The sequence below is a fragment of the Gorilla gorilla genome, chromosome 8 (assembly GCF_029281585.2).
Source record: "Gorilla gorilla gorilla isolate KB3781 chromosome 8, NHGRI_mGorGor1-v2.1_pri, whole genome shotgun sequence".
Classification (NCBI taxonomy): Eukaryota; Metazoa; Chordata; class Mammalia; order Primates; family Hominidae; genus Gorilla; species Gorilla gorilla.
The window spans coordinates 68101560-68121613 of NC_073232.2; the positions used below are offsets into that span (position 1 = coordinate 68101560).

Consider the following 20054-nt stretch of genomic DNA (forward strand, 5'->3'; position numbering starts at 1 on the left):
TGTGCAGCCATTTTGGAGAACAGTTCATCAATACCTCAAAAAGTTAAAAGTAGAGTTACCATATGATATAGCAATTCCACTCCTAGGCATATATCTAAGAGAAATGATAACATCCGTCCACACAAAATCTTGTATATAAATGTTTATAGCAGCATTATTCATGAATAACAACATAAAAATCCATCAAAGGATGAAAGCATGCACAATTTGGCTAATCCATAAGATGGAATCCTATTCAGCTATAAAAAAGGAAAAATTTTGAAAAGGTTCATGAGTGGACCAAGGAAACTAAGTGCTAAGTGCTATTATGCTAAGTGCTGTAAGATGACAGACACAAAAAGTCACATGTTGTGCCTATTTTTATATGATATATCTAGAATAAGTAGAACCACAGGGATGGGAAGCAGATTAGAGGTTACCAGTGCATGACAGGAAGTGGGATAGGGAATGATTACTTAGTTAATACAGGTGTTTTTGTAGGGTGAGGAAGAAGTTTTGAAACTAGACAGCTGGGGGTAGCACAGTGTTGAGAACGCATTAAATATTATCACTGAAATATGCACTTCAAAACAGTTGATTATAAGTTATGTGAATTTCATCTTAATTTTTTAAACAGAATTTTTAGGTTATGCTTAAAAGGGGAAGCAGGAACTTTTAATTACAGGATCACAGTTATCTCTGACACTCAGGATCCCTCAAATTGGGTGGCTACAAACTAATGCATGGTGTCTATGCCAACTGGAAAATTCCAGATCCCTCACAGGTATTTACTGAATACAATAACTAAATAAAGTGAGTGGTGGGGGGACCCACAGGGGAAAGAATGGGCAATCATAAGAGGCAAATCTCCTCTAGCTTAAGTTTAGTGATTCCTTGGAGGGCATGTAACACCGGAGAGCAAACACTCATGCCCTTTCCTATGAACTTGCGAATGGACCCAGGTGTACCTGAGCTCTCAGAGACTTTGACTGCTGGGTAGAGGGACACTGGGTACTCAGGAATTTGTTATGGCTCCAGCTCAGGGAGGGGTGGTAAGTGGCAGGTGGCCAGCGGTCTTCTGTCACCCCACCTAGGAACATACATATCTGGGCACACCCCTGCCCTCTGTGGCGTCTGGGACAGGGAAGAGGTCACCACTTATGCTTGTTCTGCATAGCTGCTGCTCAGCAGCCTTCATCCTGCTGGCTGAGGCCCATGCCCTCTCTCTCTAAGGACCTCTTGGCCCAGGTCTGCAGAGATCACTGCACAGTGGACAGGACTCTGCCATTCGGGTTCTCTCCATGCCTTCAGCATGAATGCCTCCAAGGAGGAAAGCATGATCACACAGCGGCCCAGAACAGCCAAGCAGAGGCAGTGGGCAGGGTGGAGAGGGGCTGCATGGGGATGAACAGCAGGAGAGAGGGGGAAAACGGCATCACAGCTTGCACCCCCACCTGGTCAATTACCAGCTGAGGGCAGGAGACTCTGGCTGCAAACAAAGAAGTTCAAGGCAGGCTCTGGTCATTTCTGCAGGGCAAAGAGGTGACTGAAGCCTCAAATCTGTGCCCCAGCAGGCTCTACCCAGCCCAGAGGTGACCCCATTCAGCTCTGATGGGGCCGTAGCCCCAAGGCCAGGGTTTAGAGGAGAGCGCCAAGGACAAGACAGCAAGGGGGCTCAGAGAATGGAAGGGGCTGGGACTGACATCTCATGTTCCCTTAAATTGAGTCCTTGTTGCCTCCTTGCCCGAATAAATCATTAATGTTCCTCATTAATGTTCAGTTCACTAAAGATGAAGCCCGTTAGAATATGCTATGGCTCCAGCTCAGGGAGGGGTGGCAGGTGGCACCCCAAATTCTAAAACCCTCAGCCTTTAGAACCAAAAGTCTCTGTAAGATCTCGTCTCACTCTTCATATGGGGAAAATGAGGCACAGAAGGAAGAAATGAGCTGACAACAAAAATCAGTTCAAAACTTTGTGTTTTGTCATCCAGGCCACTTCATATTTATAGACACACGTGTCATGGCCTCAAAGCCAGGAGAAACAAGGGATGCTGATTGGAAGGAGCGAGGTCTCAGGATGGTGGATGAGAGAGAAGCAATGTCAGGAGAATGCCTAAACTCCTACAAAAGGACATGATCCCTATGTCCATGCCCCCATGCCCCTCCCCACCATGTGTAATGATAGGGCTTGGGGTAGGAACTGGAGCAGTGCATGAAGAGGGACTCAGCACACCGAGTGCAGGCTCTTGGTCTGTGCATTGCCATAAGCATTGGTGCGATGAGATGCTGGACTTACGTAGGCCCTGAATCCAACTCCTCATCACCTGGGAAGAGGCGGGCCAGCAGTGTAGGGCCACAGGGAGGCATAAAAAGGGTGACATCAAAGGCTGTGCTGAGCCACTGTCGTCAACCAGCCTCACATTGCTGGTTACCCCAGAGGCTTGGAGCAGGGTTGGAGGGATGAAGCAGGCCTGGAATGCGTCCTTAGGAAGACAGAAGCCATCGTCGATATGGCCGTTCCCTTGTCCCCTCCCTCCTGCTCCTACAGCAAGCATACCAGGGCTGACTCCTCTCCACACCGCAGCATGGAGGTGTGGAACCACCCCACAGACACCCTACACCTCCCAGGTCTGGGCAGAGAGCAGCCAGCTGGCTGCCGAGGTGTTTTTCCATGTGGCTGGGGGCCCGCTGCGGCTGCTCTGGCCGGGTGGTGACTCACAGCTGGCAGGACTCTGGTCCGGCGATATTTTGAGATCCGACTCCATGATGGACTGATGTGACAGCTTTGTTCTCTAGGGCCCTTTTGATTTGTGAATCTCCCTTTGTGGTTTGCTAGGGATGCTCAGACCCTGCTGTTTCTGGGCTCCAGCGACCTCTCGCTCAGCTGGGCAGGCGGGGCCGGCTACAGCGGGGGTGGCAGACAGAGAGTGGGAGCAGCAGGGCTCAGTGAGGACTGAGCCACCACCGGCCTGGGCAGCTAGAGCTGCACTTCCAGGCTGCGTTGGACTGACTGGGTGGTCGTGGAAGAATGATAAGTGCCTGCTCAGAGCCAGCTATGCATGGCCAGATCGCAAACCACAGGGCTGCCCTGCTGGGCCTGGGCCTGGGCCCAGAGCTCTCTAGAGCATCTGGGGAGGTGTGGGGGTGGACCCGGAGGCTTCTGGAGACTTGCAAGGCAGCCAGCCCTTGGGAAAGAGCACTTGGGGCCTGGGACGGCCGGGCTAGCCGGAAGACTCAGAGCCAGTCAGACAGGGTCTGTGGGACCTCATTTGTGGCACCTGCATTGAAGGCAGGCAGGGATACAGAGGAGAAAGGGCTTCAGAGCCAAAGACAACTAACTGGGTTCAAATCCCAGCTCTGCTCTGGCTGGGGCTGGGGCTGTGGGCAGCTTATTTGACTTCTAATCCCTCACTGGGAAAATAGAATCATAATACCCATCTCTCCAAGCTTTGAAAGGTTTCATGTGAGCATTAACACACACAGATGTGCTCAGAATTCTATCTGCCCAGAAAATATAGTCCTCTACCCCCTCTAATACACACACACACACACACACACACACACACACACACCACATTCCTCCAGCTGTCTGCCTCCTTCTGTGGTCCCTGGGGTAGGAATGACTTGTTCTCAGTTTCTTTCTGGCCAGGTGTCCCTCCATACTCAGTTCCATGGATTCTTCCCAAGACTGATGTGTTCTCAGATAAAGGTGAGCCAGTTTCCAGCCACCTACCTGAGGGCAGCTGAATTCACACAGACACACACACACACAGACATACAGACACACACACACACACACACACTGCTGACTCCCAACACTAGCTCAGCAAATATTACTTAACAGGGCCTTTTTAGGTTGCTGAAAATTTCATGGTCACAGATGTTTCTTCCAGTTAAACAGTAAGCTGCTACTGGGCAAAGCTTCGTACAAAAGAGGGAAAATGCAGACCTCAAACCGAGTTTTGCTAAATGAAAGAAGGAGGAGATGGGAACTAAGGAGCTTTGCAGATCCAGCAAGATGTGACATGACCCAGGGTTTCAGGGTTTCAGCCCCAAGGCCACCACCACCTAGAGGACATAGCACTAGAGTCTGTCCTTATGATGCAAGATCTGGGTTGGAAGAGGCCTCATGTGTCACCCTTCCCTAGCATCATGTGATGCAGGACATCCCCAGCAGCAGCTAGAGACACTTGCCTCGGGACCCAACCAGGGACGCAAACGCACTCCCCTTTGGGCAGCTCTCAGTGTTAACAAGTCCTCTAACTGGTGAAAACCTGTAGCAACTGAACCTTATTCCGCTGCCTGGGCCATGCAATACAGATCTGCTTCCTGTTCCTCAAGACAAGATGAGGACCCTTTACAGATTGAATGAGTCTTCTCATTCCCAGAATAAACCACGAACCATCAGCCCACTTTTTCTGGCAGGGAACAGTCCCAAGGGTCCCACTCTCTTCTGCAGTAAAGGACAATGCATCACTTTACAACAGGATAAGACGGCTCTGGGGAGCCTCTGGGGAGCCCGTGCTGAAAACCCTCCCCTGGGCTACCCCACCTCAGCAGTTGGGGTGCTCTCTGTGGTCCTGCCAAGGGCCGGGGACTGGCCTGGTGTCTGGGAGCCTTGTCTTCACTGCCCAATCATGGCAGCTTTGATCCCATGACTCTCAGCTTTTCCATCAGAATTCAGAGGGCAATAATAATAACTGCTTGCTTGTAAAGTGCTTGGAGCTCAGAGGAGAAAAGGTGTCAGACAAGTGTAAAATGTTACTACTGGCACAGGCCAGAGGATGGAATGGAAAATCCCAGCAGAAAGTGGGAACTCAGAGGAAGCCATTTGTCAGCTCCTCTGAACAAATGGGTACAGGAAAAGAGACCTTCCTCTGGCAGCCAGGCACAGCCCAGGTCAGCCGGAGGGGCTGGAGGAGATGCAGGTGAACATGAAGTGTCCTGCCTTCTGACATCAACTACTGATTTAGCAGCCATGCCTTCCACCTCAAGACCAGCTGTCCATTGCACACTCTAGGCGGGGCTGCCAGCGGATGAGCCCAGGTACCCAGAGCTCCAAGCAGTCAGCTCAGCCCTCAGAAGCCTCCTGGAGAAGAGGACTGCAGGAACTAACCCACTGCAGCAGCCATCTGGAAGAACCAGCCCAGTTCTCAAACAGGGGTGCACCAGGCAGAAGAGCCAGTCAGCATGTGGCCGTGAAGACTGGGAAGGGGAGATGGAAGAGGCACCAAGCGCCTAGATGACACAATGAACTAAGGAAAACTTTTAAAGCACTCTAATTGCTGTTCTCAGAAATTCAGGAAACATGTACATTCATTAAAGAATCTTCTGGCAATACATCTTCTTAGATATTATAAGTGTGACCCACCAATTCCTGTCTTCAAAGTGATCATCAGTAAATGAACTGAAAGATAAAGTCAAGGAAATCTGTCAGAACGTAGGGTAAGAAGACAAGGAGAAAGAACTTCAGATTAAAGTGACTCATATATCTTGTTAGGATTAATGAAAACATAAAACCATATAACATTTTAAAACATGAAGAATAAAGAGAAAATCAGAAACATGAGACAGAAAACATCATCACCTACTAATAAGTAAGACTGGCATCTCATTAACGAAACTTACTGTGACTACATTGTTGAAATTTCAAAACCTAGAATTTGACAGTCTCACAATCACAGTGGGAGATTTTAGCACCTACTGTAACTTCATCAGACCTATGTGGTTCGACTTTTATGAAACCAAGTTGTGAGTTGTTTTCAGGTTACCATGGGCCCCCAGATTGAAGGTGATGTAATCTGAGCGTGCTCAGGCGAACCAAATGGACAGCCATAGGAGGAACCTCAGGGCTGGGACTGAGAAACTGGGACTGAACTGAGAAGCAGACACTGCCTGGCAGGAGCCAGGATCCAATCAGAGGAAGCTCTGGTATCACCCCATGGCAGGATCCAGTAAGATCATGCCTCCTGGCACCACCTCATTGCAAGATCCAATCAGATCACACCTCATTACCCTATGCTTATAAAGCCTGACCCAAACCCCTGCTGGAGGAGACAGGTTTGAGAGTTTTCTCTTGCCTTCTTGCCCATTAAGCAGCAATAAAGTTTTTCTTTTCTCAAAAGCTGGTGCCATGGCATTGGCCTCTATGTGAATTGGACACCAAGCCCATTGATCGCTTGGTAACAATACCATGTTCCTAGATGGGAGGACTTAATATTATTAGGATACCAATTCCCCGCAAATGAACACAAATATTAGATTTTTCTCCTTGACTCTTGACAGTGAAAGCTTGCGTATGAACAATTAAAGACTCCCACTGAGGATTTTGAATCTGAAACTCATACTGCAAAGAATCAGGGGATACTTTAGAATTCACTCTAGTTATGGTGATGGTGATGGTGGAGATGCCAGAGGAGGGGATGGAGGGGAAGTGGCGGGAGGTGCTGGTATTATGGGGGTGGTGGTGGAGGAGCAAGTGGTGGAGGTGATGGTGGGATGGCAGCACCCAGCACCCAGAGTCTAGTGTAGACAATAGCAGCAGAATCAGAACAGCCTCTTGGCAGCAAGCGTCCAGGGCAATGTCTCCAGTGGCACCATTTGGCTTGTTTTTGGCTCTCTGGCATCCCTCTATCCTGGCCTTTTGTCCAAGGGTTGCTTCTAAACACTACAGTCTCTTACTAAGACATCCATTATCCTTCTAATAAGTCTCTTTGCTGCCTATGTTTAATAAAGTAAGTTTCTATTGCTTACAACCAAGAACTCTGGGACAACGAGTCTTCCAATCTTGAGTAAAGGAAGTATTTTGTAAGCAAGGCAGGAAACCAGAAATATTGTTTTAAAAGCAAAAGACTGACTAATTTAACCACAAAACTTGAAACAACTCAATAGGAAAAGTGAAAGGGCCAAGTTCTTAAGGGTCACAGCACAGAAGAAAGAGGAAGGCTGGTAAACATAGAATAAGATGCTCATTCTCACAAATCTTCAGATGGAAAAAATGAAATTCCATTTTTCCCTTTAGGTTAGCACAAAAATACATAAATGATACATAATATCCAAGGTGTGACTGGGTGGGAAAATGGGGTCTCTTACAAAGCACTGGACAATGCAAAGAGGTGACATTTTCAGCTGAATTGAAGGGTATCTCCCAGCATTCGAGGTGAGAGTTTTCTCTACTCAAAAATGTTATTTCTCAGTATTTATCTTAATAGAAATACTTGCACAAAAGCATGAAAATATTAATAGCTGACTTATTTATAGCAGCCCCAAAGTGTAGGCAATCTAAATAGCATCAACAGGGGATAATATTTACTTCCAAAATAACCAAAATATGGAACAAAACAAAATATGGAAAACTGAGGAGGAAGTAAAAAGTGTTTAATGGAACTATATTTACTGATCTAAAAGGCTCCTTGGTTTGGTTTATTCTTTTTTTTTTTTTTTTTTTTTTTTGAGTTAGGATCTCACTCTATTGCCCAGGCTGGAGTGCAGTGCCATGATCTCGGCTCACTATAAACTCTGCCTCCTGGGCTCAAGTGATCCTCTCACCTCAGCCTCCCCAGTAGCTGGGACCACAGGCGTGTCCACCCACCCAAGCTAATTTTTGTAGAGATGGGGTCTTGCTATGTTACCCAGGCTGGTCTCAAACTCCTGGGCTCAAGCGATCCTCCCACCTTGGCCTCCCAAAATTCTGGGATTACAGGTATGCACCACCTCGCCCGGCTGGTTTATTCCTTAGTGAAAAGGTGATTGCAAAGCACTCTATATGGTATGATTCAATTTCTCTTTTAAATTTGTTTTAATTGCAAGAAGGTGGGTATGTTCAAGTTAGACTTTATACACCTCTGTAACAAGCAATATTGTAAAACCAGCATGTTTTGCTTTTCCAATTTCTAAGCAAAACTAAAAGTAAAAAGGAATTGGAGTCCACAGGATACACCTTTCATGGTAAATTAGTAGCAGTGTTTCTTGTTTGTCCTGAATCCTTGTGAACCTGCTGGGGGTCCTAGCTAGTCTTGGTGTAGGCTGGACCTTGGGCTGTGCCCTATGCCTTCCTGCTAGGGGAGTTGAAGGAGGACAGGAGGAGGCATGAAACATGCCTGGTTTCATCCCATGGCTTCAGGAAAATCACTCCAGAGCCTAGATCAAGTTAATAGGAGAAACACTGCAAAGAGTAATATAGCTACCTATATTACGGACAGATGAAAAGGTATTTATTTGACCCAGTAAGTACAATCTACCATGCCTGCGGCACATCCTGAAGGAATATTACTGGGGGGCTGACTGCATGACAGCTCTTTGATTTATGGAGCCAAAGTCAATGAAAGGCAGGGTCAATACAACTGCCTTTCGGCTCCACTTTCCATTCCCTTTCATAGAGAAGGTGAAAAGATATGCCTGCCTATAACAGGACTGGGTGAAACTCAGGAACCTCCAATGGAACATTTGCATGTCTGTGTCAGTGGGCATTTCTGTCGTCCAAGAGGGGACTTCCATCTGAGGTGGCTTTTGAGGCAGGAGCATAGCTCCGTCAGGAGGAGGCCTGAGCTAAATGCACATTGTCCATGCTGGGAGCTTTCAGGGCAGGGCTCAGGGGGACGGGTTGAGCTGGCTTGTCTAGGAGCTGGATTTCTGAAACATGATACATGGCTCCTGTTTCCAGTGGATCAGCCTGCCTTGCAGAACCTACAGGAGAATGTACTTTCAAGAAACAAGTGCTTTCCTGAGGGACTAACCTGCCTGCCCCCCACTTGAGTGCTGACACCAAGGCTGAAGGCAAATCCCGGCTGGAAGACTGGGATGTAGTGGGCTTGGGTGTGAGACAGCTTTGGGTTCAAACCATAACTTTGGGAAAGTCACTTCCCTGAACCTTGTTTTCTTCCTCTATAAAATGGGCACAATATTATCTTCTTCATGGAGCTGCTCTACAGATTCAGTGAAATAATGGATTTGTTTCCCAGGGTTGTTGTAAGACAGCACACAGCACCACAAACTGGGTGGCTTAGACAACAGACGTTTATTGTGGCACAATTGTGGGGGCTGGAAGTTTGAGATTAAGGTGCTGGTAAGTTTTGTTCCTCCTGAGGGCTGTGAGAGAGAATCTGTTCCAAGATTTTCTCTGAGTTTCTGGTGGTTGATTTCAATGTTTAGTATTCCTAGGCTTGTAGAAGCTTCACCTGGATCTCTGCCTTTATCTTCACGTGTTATTTTCCTTCTATGTTTGTCTGTGTCCAAATTTCCCCTTTTTATAAGGACTCCAGTCATATTGGATTATCAGCCTACCTTAATGACCTGTAATGACCCTATTTCCAAATAAGGTCCCATTCTGAGGTAGTTAGGGTTAGGACTTCAACATATGAGTGAGGGGAGGCACAGTTTAACCCAGAGCAAGTGGCACATGTAAAGTGACTGGTGTAACATAGCTCCTGAATGAATAGTAGCTCTCTTTGTCCACCAAGTCCCCGCTTGCCAGCATCTAGACGGAAAGAGGCAATGAAGGTGGAAGAGGGAAGCCACATATGTCTCAGTGGGTTCTTTAGGTTGGGAGTCACCCACCCCACACAGCTTCTGCCCAGTCTCTCCCACTCCATGAGCCTATCCATCAGTTCCTTTGGCCAGCAGGCAGCAGCATTTCCCCGGAGCCCCAGGAGCTTCTGTCTGCTGTCGTTTGCTGATAAGCCAATGCTTGCTGACGCGTGTCCTGATTTCAGAGTGTGTCTGCCTCTCTCCTCATCCAGTGGCCATGCTATGGTAGCTGAGAGCAGGGATCTGCCACTCCATCGCTGTGCACCTTTGACCCAGCTGGGGTCTCACAGAGATAGTCTCTAGTGAAGGTTTGAAGGATGTAGAAATGAAGGAACAGCAGCTTCAATAACAAGATTGTCATAAATTTGTTTAATATAATCTCTGCCTCAGCATCCATTTTTATGCCTGACATAAGCTGTTTGGAACTCAGTTGTACCCAGCCACCTTTAGACTCAGAGCTTCCTCTCCCCGTGTGGCTGTTCCTCATCCCACTGACCCAAAATCCAATACCTGACCATAATAACACCAAATGGTCATGCCAGAGTCGGGAAAATAAGTCCCCACTTCATGAGTGTTTTCTTTAAACCAGTCAGTCCACAACCCCAAAGGAAAGCCTAAGGATAATGCCCATGAGTCTTAATAAAAGCAGAGTCCCACAAGTGTTCTCTCTTCCTCACCCACTGGGTAAGCTGCCTGCCACCTCCTGACTTCCTGTAGGCCTCTAGCGTGCAACCATCTGCTGTGAGGCCTGTGAGTGAAATGTTTTCCCTGTTTCATGCATTCTGGTTTCACTTCTTCACTGTGTCTAACCTGACACACACACCTGAACCTAATTTCCCCCATCAGGGCTCCACTAGAGAGTGGCTATCTGGGCTCACGGCCACTCTCAAGAGACACCACAAGACCCAGTGGAAAGAAACTAGCAATACAAATCACAACAAAAGGGAGACCTGTTCAAATGCCTGCCTCCGCACCCAACCCCTGCTCCCGCCCCACCCCCACCCTGCCCCCCAGCCATCTCGCTCTAGAAATCCCCCCCCATGTGCAAAGAGATCCTGTCTCTCTGGGCATCAGCATAGAGGACCGCTGGCCAAGCCACCAAGCACTTGGCTCACATAATAAACAAAAACCTGTTAAAGCTCCGTGCTACTTGAAAAGGACAAAAAGACAAATGTATGTAGAACAGGGCCCAGGCTGACCTCAGTTCCCATGGGAGATAGCAACATGCCATCAGCAACTGTTCCCAAGCAAAGCAGCAGGCACTGGCCATAGGAGACAGCCTGGGCTCAGAAGGCTGTGGGGGAGGCCCTGGCTCCTGCTCTGTCTACCTTTGTGTCTTGGGTTCCAAATATATTCTGTAGAAATTCCAGATATCACTCAATCTCAGAACCTCCATGTCTGAGTCTTAAAAACTGGGTTAAAGACACCTCCTTTGATATAAGAATTGAGGAAAACATGACTGTAGATTTGTAAAGAGTAGGGTTTTCACGGAAATCTTTACTTTGCAGGGGCATACCTGCAACATGCCGGCCTCACAATACACACTAACGGAAGTTTCTACATTATCCTCAGAGGTTACCCCAGGACATTTTGCATCACTGAGCACTGTGAGAAATTTTCTTACCTTGTGTTTTATTCAGTGATGTTGTAAACTGAATGTTTGCGTCTCCCCCAAATTCCTATGTTGAAGCCCTAAATCCCTAGCCTGCAGTGGTGATTGTATTTGGAGGAGACTTGGGGAGGTAACTAGGGTTAGATGAAGTCTGAGTGAAGGCCCTCACGATGGGATTAGAGCTTTTATAAAAAGAGATACCACACCTTTCTCTCTCCACCACCTGAGGACCCAGTGAGAAGGCGGCTGTCTGCAAGCCAGGAAGAGAGCCTTCATCAAACCCAACCATGCTGGCACCTGATCTCACACTCCCACCCTCCAGAACTATGAGAAAATAAATTTCTGTTGCTTAAGCCACACAGTATGTAGGATTTTTGTTATGGCAGCCTGAGCAGAACAATTTGAGTAAAAATCTATTTTTATTCTTACTCATTAATAATTCATTGACTTTCTTATAACATTCAAATGCAATGAAAAACATTAAAAAATAATTCTCTTTAAAGAATATCTAGGAGAGAAAAACAAAGCAGCTATTTTTATATTTTATAGCTGAGCTGTCTAATATGGTAGCCAACTACCACATGTGGCTACTAAGCACTTGAAATGTGGCCAGTCCTAATTGAGATGTGCTGCACATGCAAATTACACAACGGGTTTCAGACTTACAACAAAAACAGAATATAAAAGTCATAATTTTTATATTGATTACATGTTAAAATACTAATGTTTTGGATCCATTAAGTTAAATAGCACATACGATTAAACTTAATGTTATCTGGTTTTCTCTTTTTCAATGTGGCTATGAGAAAATACGACGTGACACATTTGCTTCATATTTGTGGCTTGCCTTCTATTTCTATTGGACAGCACTGGTCTAAAGTCTGAAGCAGTAGACAAAGCATGGGCTTTTGAATCAAGAAGCTCTGCATTCCCATCCAAACTCTGTCATGACCAGCTTTGTCAACACAGGCAAATGACTTCACTTCTGTGACCCTCAGCTTTCCTGTAAATGAAATGGAGAAAAGAGAGTATTTCACAGTGTTACAGTGAAGACTACCAGTGGTGGTGGAATCAAGTATGTAGAATGCCTAGCAGGAGTTTGCTACCTAGTAAAAACTCAATCAATGTTTGCTTCCAACCCCATAGTTAGTAGGAAGAGAAAACCATGCTGTCAACGCTCTCCTAATCAGCACCAGCTGCAAGGCTAGTGGCTTTGTAAAGATGGAGCTCTGAGCAGCACAGACAGTGAGAAGAAGTCAAGGAACACCGAGAAAGTTGTCAATATTATTCTGTTTGAAAAGTTTACTTTTGGGGGAACATCTTTTCAATGTACCTGCTGGCATTTCTTTAAAGCTTCCTCTGCAACATGGTTTATGTCCTTAATCAGTAGGGAATTGTGATGGGTCAATATTGACGCAATGCTGTGTGTTTTGTAAACAAGTCCCAGCTGCACAGAGCTTGTTCCACTCCCATCCTCCCCATCTCTCACACATACCTTGGAAGCTCCATGTGGATCTTCACACCTCCCAGTTCACAAGCGTCACTATGCCTGGCAGCAACTCCAGGAACTACATTTTATGTTGTGATCATAGAGATTTGTTGGAGATGATTGGTCTCTTCAGTGCCAGTCTTCTAAGTACACTTGAGATAAAATACAATCAAGAAAACTTGAATATGGAGAGAAGACCAGTTTCTTGACGTAGTAGCCCAGATATTCATATTAAACACCTGGGGATACTCACTGAGTGCAAACTGGGTCTAAGAGCATGGTGGGCTGTGGCTGCCCACACTCCTCAAGGCTGGAGTGTGATGGAGTCTGGAGGCACAGGGTATCCAGAGCATGAGTACCAGTACTCCCCTGGGGTGCTGGGGGTTGGACTGAAGACTTGTGTAGTTTTCCACCCACATTCTATGAGCGAAAGGGACTCATCCTAGGAAGAGTGAGCAGGTAGGATCCAGGTCATGTGGAAACAAGTGAAGGAAGAGAAGTGTTTAATCCGGAAAGAAGACAGACACTTGGGACATCTAAACATTGGACTAATTGCATGCAAAGAAAGTTCTCACCTTGCTCTGCTGGCTCCTTTGGGTGGAAGAATGGACAGTGGGTGGACTCTCTGGGAGACAGATGCTTTGTTCCCATAAGAAAGAGGATAATTATTTACCTAACTCCTTCTTTATTCCTAAAAAGATTCGAAGTAAGTGAAAAGAACAAAGTGATCCACAAATGCAACAGATTGTTTTGCTAGGCTGTGGTCTGTGCCTCTAATGGTGGCCAAGTAGTTGTCACCTGTGCTCTAGCATGGAAGTCTTTGTTGAGAGTGGACCTCCAACCATGGGTATGGAAGTGCAGCCACAATTCTTGCATGACAACACTGGGACCTTCCTATGAAGCTCAGCTACACAGCCAAGTCTGTGAGGTTGCAAAGTTGGCTTGGAACCTTCCTTTCTCCTTATAAATGTGTCCTCCTCTAGTAAAGTTCACTTTCCCAGTCCTTGACCAAGCCCTGGTGACCACAGGCTCCTGGCCTCACCATCAGACATGGGGACTCCCAGACCAGCCCTCTCTCCAGTGCTCATATACAAAGGAAAATTAAAGCCAACAGTAGAATATGCAACAACTGAAGAGGAAGGACGAAGCCGGAGGCAGGTTGGAAGAAGAGTCTGATGCCCCAAGGGGGCCTCTGGGCTGGGGAGGAGGCATCCTTCCCAAAGCAGCATGTGCCCATCCCTGGTGGGGATGCTGTTGTTTTTGCCAGCTCTGCCTGGGCCCTGGACTAAGTAATCCCCCCAGGATGGGGTCTGTTTGGGCAGGGTAGGAGGTGTTTTCAGTGTTGTTCAGTTGCAGTTGCCTTTGGGGAATGGGAAAAAGTGAGTCAGACACCGTCCTTTGAACCTGGGGGCCCCTGCTGAACTTTGAAGAGACAGGAAGAAACCCTCATTAGTCACTCTGTTTCTGTGGGGCCACACTGGGGAACAAAGGCTGCTCACGTGTGTTGGCCTGACAGGCTTTCCACGGGCCAGGACCAGCATGCTCAGGGGCAATAGCTTCCAGTGGAATTGTTTAAGCCTAAGGAAGCACCCCCAGCCCAGAATGTTCTTCAGGTCCCCCACAGACCACTGCTGCCCACAGCCCTCACCAAGAAAGGAGCATAGAGGAGAAGCGGGGAGGGGAGGAGGAGGCTAGTAATATAGCTCATAGTCAGACTCAGACCAATCTGCTGGTCTTGGACAAGCAGTTTTGTGAGAGGAGAACTCATGCTGCTCTCCTTGGGCACATGGAAATTGGAATCCTAAGGTTGGCCTCTCCCTTAGGAAACCAAGAACTTAAACGTGTATGTACTCCACTCTGGGAATGACCCTAAAGAATTGATCCTGGGTTTTCAAAAAATACACAAAAATGGTGACTTCAGTATTATTCATAACAGCCGAAGCTTACAATAGACCAGTTAACCAAAAATAGAGGATTGGCCAATTAGTCTACTGTATGTCCTCAGCCACGATCTGTAGGAGAAATTTATAAGCACATGGGAATATGTTTATGCATCCAGTAAAAAATATAAAATCATGATATGAAAGAGTGCAATTCCATTCACAATAGCAAAGACATGAAATCAACCTAAATGCTCATCAACAGTGGACTAAATAGAGAAAATGTGGTACCCATGTACCATAAAATACTATGCAGCCGTAAAAAAGCATAAGATCATGTCCTTTACAGCAACATGGATGCAGCTGGAGGCCATTATCCTAAGTGAATTAACACAGGAACAGAAAACAATATACCACATGTTCTCGCTTATAAGTAGAAGCTAAACACTGAATACATGTGGACACAAAGTTGGAAACAACAGACACGGAGGCCTACTTGAGGGTGGAGGTTGGGAGAAGGGTGAGGGTCAAAAAACTGCTTATCAGGTACTATGCTCACTAGCTGGGTAATGAAATTATTTGTACAGCAAACTCCAGCAACACGTAATTTAACAAACCTGCACATATACTCCCTGAACCTGAAATAAAAGTTGAAAAAGAGAAAAAAAAGTGTGTAATTGCATCATCACAGCTGTGTAAAAGGACAAAAACATCCACAGGAAAAGTCAAGAATGGAACAGCATCAAAATGGGCGTTAACTTTGTGTGATGGGAATGAGAATTATGTTTTCCTTTCTATTTGACATTTCCCAAACTGTCGCTGATGAATGGATGTGTTTGATCACTATTTTTTTGCTTTACAAAATAACTTCAGGCTGAAACCAAGTCAACAGCCCTTCCAAGAGTATGTACTTGGCTCATGGGAGGTCACAGAAGAAGTCTCTCCCTGCAAAGTATCCCATGTTGATGGGACTCAATGGAATTTAAAGACTCATAATCCACAGAAAGTTGCCTGGGGGTGGAGGTGCTGGCTCCATGATGCAGCTGTTGGTCCAAGCTTCATCTTGCCCTGTCCACAGGAGTCCTCACAAAGCCCCAGAGAAATCTGGCCATTCTCCAGGGGACCGAGCATCCCCCATGGTGCTGCATGGGAGGTGATGTCTATCCTCAGGATGTCTCATGACAAAGCTCATGGATGGAGGACCCAGAGAGTTGACTGGCCATGTGTGTTCTCAGCCCCAGGTAGTCAGCATTGAAGGAGCATCACTGACCAGAAAAGGAGGTAGACGGTCACCTGATCAGGTCTCCCTCTGTCCTCTCACTCTCACCTCCATCTCTTCTCACATTGACCGTCACAGGATAAATGATTTCCTCACTCTTCCCAAGGGTCTGGCCCCATGACAGAGAGGCACAATTGCCACATGTGTCCCATTTACTGATCACGGAGACACTGGCAATCCTGTGTCAGGATGATGAGATGACTTGCACCTGGCAAGACTTGGCAAACATCTCTGTGTTTCTCCATCACCACTACTATTTTTCTGTTATCCCCACCAAAAGGATGTTTTTGACCGTGGGTACGCTTCCAGACCCCACAGACTTGTGCCACAACAGTGTCATGGTCCCAGAAAGAATATCTGTCTGTTAAGGGATTAAAAGCCATCAGCAAAATAATTACCTGCAGAATCTTCCACTGGGTCAACCTGAAGATGGATATATAAGCTCAGTGTTCCAAACACATCTGAAGATTTGGAAAGTACACCAGATATCACTGGAGCTGTGCACATGAGGAGTGCACTTGCTGTGTATTTGCCCTTCTTACAAATGAAAAAACTAAGCTCAGAGAGGGAGGAAGTGGCTGGCCCAAATTCCTGGCAGAACCAGGACAAGATCTAAGATGCATCACACCATTGGAACCCTTGTGACATAAGGCTCACATCTCACATGCAAGCAGCTAAGCAAAAAAATGACCCAGGGAACATGCATATTTGGAACCTCATGTATCACTTCTTCTGGATGTCAAGGTCTTTCTGGAATCTCTCAACTCTCAAGATTTCAAGGAACTCCTGTTCTCTGCCTAAAAGGTCTGTTATCAGTTGCCACCCAGTGGGCAACCCACCCCCACCCACCCCCACACCATGACACAAGAACGAAAGGGCTCCTTGCTGCCTCCCTCCTGCCCCCATGGTACTCAGACCTATGGGCTCCTGCTTGTGCATGGAAAAAAGCCCAGCTTTGCCGGAAATCTCCTGATGGCCCCCAGAGTTCAGATAGTGAGTCTGGAATCTGCTTCCACCCCTGAGCAACAGGGCAGAGGAGTGGGAGAGACTTTGCTTAGGAAAAATTCTCACTGGACTCTGCCCTGCTTCAGACACTCATTTGGATCCCATTGCCATAATTGCCACGTATAACAAATCTCTCCATGATAGTGTTGAGACTGCCGGTTTATGCATTCCCTTAGGGAAAGAAAAATAGCATAGAGCGAACACCTACTATATGCCTTGTGGAACTGGGTAGAAGCAGTATGAACACCTCCATTTTACTACTGAGGAAACTGAGGCTCACGAAGGGTGAGCAACTTGCTCAAACTCACCTAGGCAGTATGCAGTGGAGCCGGGAATCCAAACTAGGTACGTTTACCTTCTCATCTTGTCCTGTCTCCTCCACACCTGGCTGTGGTCCTGAGTTCATTTCACCATAGTGCCATTAACCCCCACATTAAGGAGGAGAAAATGGAGGCCCAGTAAAATAGCATGGTGTTGTCTTCAAGCAAACATAGCAGATAAAAGTGGCATTGTGTCCACTTATTTCCCAAAATTCCAGTAAAATGGCTAAATGGAATTAAAATCCATAAATCTATGAAGGAGAAAAGAAAAAGAGAGGTGGCAGCGGATAAGAGATGTCAAAATTTGGAGAAGTTAGAAAGGTGAAAGCTAAGCCTACAGCAAGGAAGACAGTAAGAAGCCTGCAATCTGGCTCAGTAACACCTTGTAAAGGCTCTGGAATTGGAGGTTCCAGGAACGATAAAGGTGAGAATGAGATGTGGAGCTAAAAACAGAGGTTTTGTGGAACTCTGAATAAGAAAAAATGCATCCTCCTATCCTCTCCATACCCAGCAGAGCCAGGTGAGTTTCTTCCCAGAGCCCTCGGATCACTCGCGGTATCCGTCCTGGGGAACCTGGAGAGAAGACGCTCCGGATTCAGGGACGTGAGTTACTGCTAAGGACTTGTGTAAGTGCCTTACTCCAAAAGGGATGAAGCGAACTTCCAGATGAGCCTTCGCATCCTCCGCCCTTTCCCTCCTCCACTCCCTTAAGCCTGGCAGCTACATCTGCCCCTCCCCCAAGAGGAGATGGAAGCTCCAGAGCTCTCCAAGAGAAAATGAACTGACATTTGGGGTCCCTCAATGGATGACCAGGTCCCTCCTAATCACGCTACTGGAAAGGCTCTCAATAGACCAGCCCCAGCCCTCACTCACACACATGCCTGGGACTCAGAGTGTCCAATCAGCTTTTTGTGCCTTGGTCTGAATTTTAGTTTTATATTTTGTTTTGTTTGGATTTCAAATAGATGCGTTTGAATTCATTAAACGTCTCAGCTCAGCGCACACTCTCACCATTGGCCCATGCAAGGTTCTCTATTGCTTTAGTCTGTTTCCCCTTTATCCTCAAGCCACAATCCTGTCTCCCCATAAGCAGTCATTATGATGTACTTAATATAATGTCTTAAAATATATATTGTATTGTACATGTGTGAATTTCTAATTTACATATATGGTATTGAGATATTTCATTCTGTTTCTTACCTTCTTCGCTCAATGCTACGTGCACTCTTTGTGGTGTACAGTTCTACGGACTTTGACAAAGGCATAGAGTCAAGTATCTATGACTCGAGTAGCATGCAGAACGTTCCATCCCCCTAAACACTCTCTATTGAGGCCCTCTTGTGGTCAAACTTCTCCCCTCCCCCAGCTCCTGGCAACTATTGATCCTTCCCATTCTGTAGTTTTGCTTTTTTTAGAATGTCACATCAGTGGCATCTTTTGGGTCTAACTTCTTTTACTTAGACACATGTATTTGAAATGTATCCTTATTGTTATTAAGTCAGTAGTTTATTCCTTTTTATTTCTGAGTTTTATTCCACTGTATGGCATACCACAGTTTGTTGATCCGTTTACCTGTTGAAGGATATCTTCATTATTCCCAGCTTTTGTTGATTATGAGTAACACCACGACAAGCAATTGCAAGTTTTTCTGTGGAAGGAAGTTTTCAGTTCACTTGAGTAAATACCTAGGTGTGGGAATGCTGGGTCATCAGGCAAGTGGAGTTTTATAAGAAACTACCAAAGTGTTTTCCAAAGTGTCTATACCGTTTTGCATTCCTATCGATTACTAATGAGAGTTCCTATTGCTCCACATCCTCACCAACATGTGATATTGTCAGTAATTTTTTTTTTCAATTTTAGACATTCTGATAGAGGAAGACTGCTGTCTCATTGTGATTTTAATTTGCATTTCCTTAATGACTAATTCTGTTGAGCATTTTTTTAATATGCTAATTGCCATCTCTATAACTTTATTGGTAAATCATCTGATCAGATCTTTTGCCAGTTTTTAATCAGGTTGATTTTTTTTATTGTTGACTTTTAAGAGTTTTTAATATTTTCTCAACACAAATTATGAGATACACAATTTACAAATATTGTCTCCCAATCTCTTATTTTCTGTCTCCTATTTTTCTTCTAGAAATTTTTTTCTAGAAAGTTTATACTTTTGGTTTTACTTGTAAGTCAATGATGCCTTTTAAGTTTATTTTTGTTACATGCATGACGAGAATGAGGTGTGAATCAAAGTTTTTTTGTGCATATGGATATACAATTGCTCCATCACCCTTTGCTCAAAATACTATCCTTTCTTCACTGAATTGTCTTAGTATCATTTTCAAAATCAGTTGGCTATGTATGTGTGAGTCCATTTCTGGGCTCTTTACTTTGTTCCATAGTCTATTTGTCTGTCTTGACACAAATACTACACTGATTTGATTACTGCAGTTCTATAAGTTTTGAAATTGGTAAATCTTAGTTTTCCAAACTTGTTCTTCTTTTTCAGGGTTTTGGTTATTCCAGGTCCTTTGAATTTCCATATGAATTTTAGAATTGTTTCTCAGTCTTACAAAAAATCCTTTTAGATTTTTATTAGCATAGCATTGAATCTGTAAATCAATTTGAGGAAAATTGACACCTTAATATTTAGTCTTCTGATCTGTGAATACAGTGTTTCTCACCATTTGTTTAGATCTTTAATTTCTCTCAACAATGACCTAGGATTGTCAGTATCCTAGTCTTTCTTTATCAGACGTATCCCTAGATGTTTCACATTTTTTGATCCTATTATAAATGGGGCTGTTTTCCAATTTTAATTTCTGATTTTTTGATTTGGTAGATACACAATTTTTTACATTAAGCTTGTATTGTATAACTTTGTTACACTCATTTGTCAGTTCTAGTGGATTTTAAATTTATTTTTAGTTGACAAATATTATATATATTTATGATGTACAACATGTTGCTT

General features: G+C 45.4%; 1 long non-coding RNA gene across 1 annotated transcript; it reads right to left on the minus strand.

Annotated features, from left to right (window-relative positions):
• Positions 1-11934: 11934 nt before the first annotated feature.
• On the minus strand, positions 11935-18396 carry LOC129525001 (uncharacterized). The gene is made up of 6 exons (XR_008669028.2): positions 18290-18396; positions 17078-17340; positions 13181-13296; positions 12859-13047; positions 12612-12757; positions 11935-12119 (listed from the first exon to the last, which is right to left on the minus strand). It is a non-coding gene; the product is annotated as an uncharacterized lncRNA (long non-coding RNA).
• Between the last annotated feature and the right edge of the window lie 1658 nt (positions 18397-20054).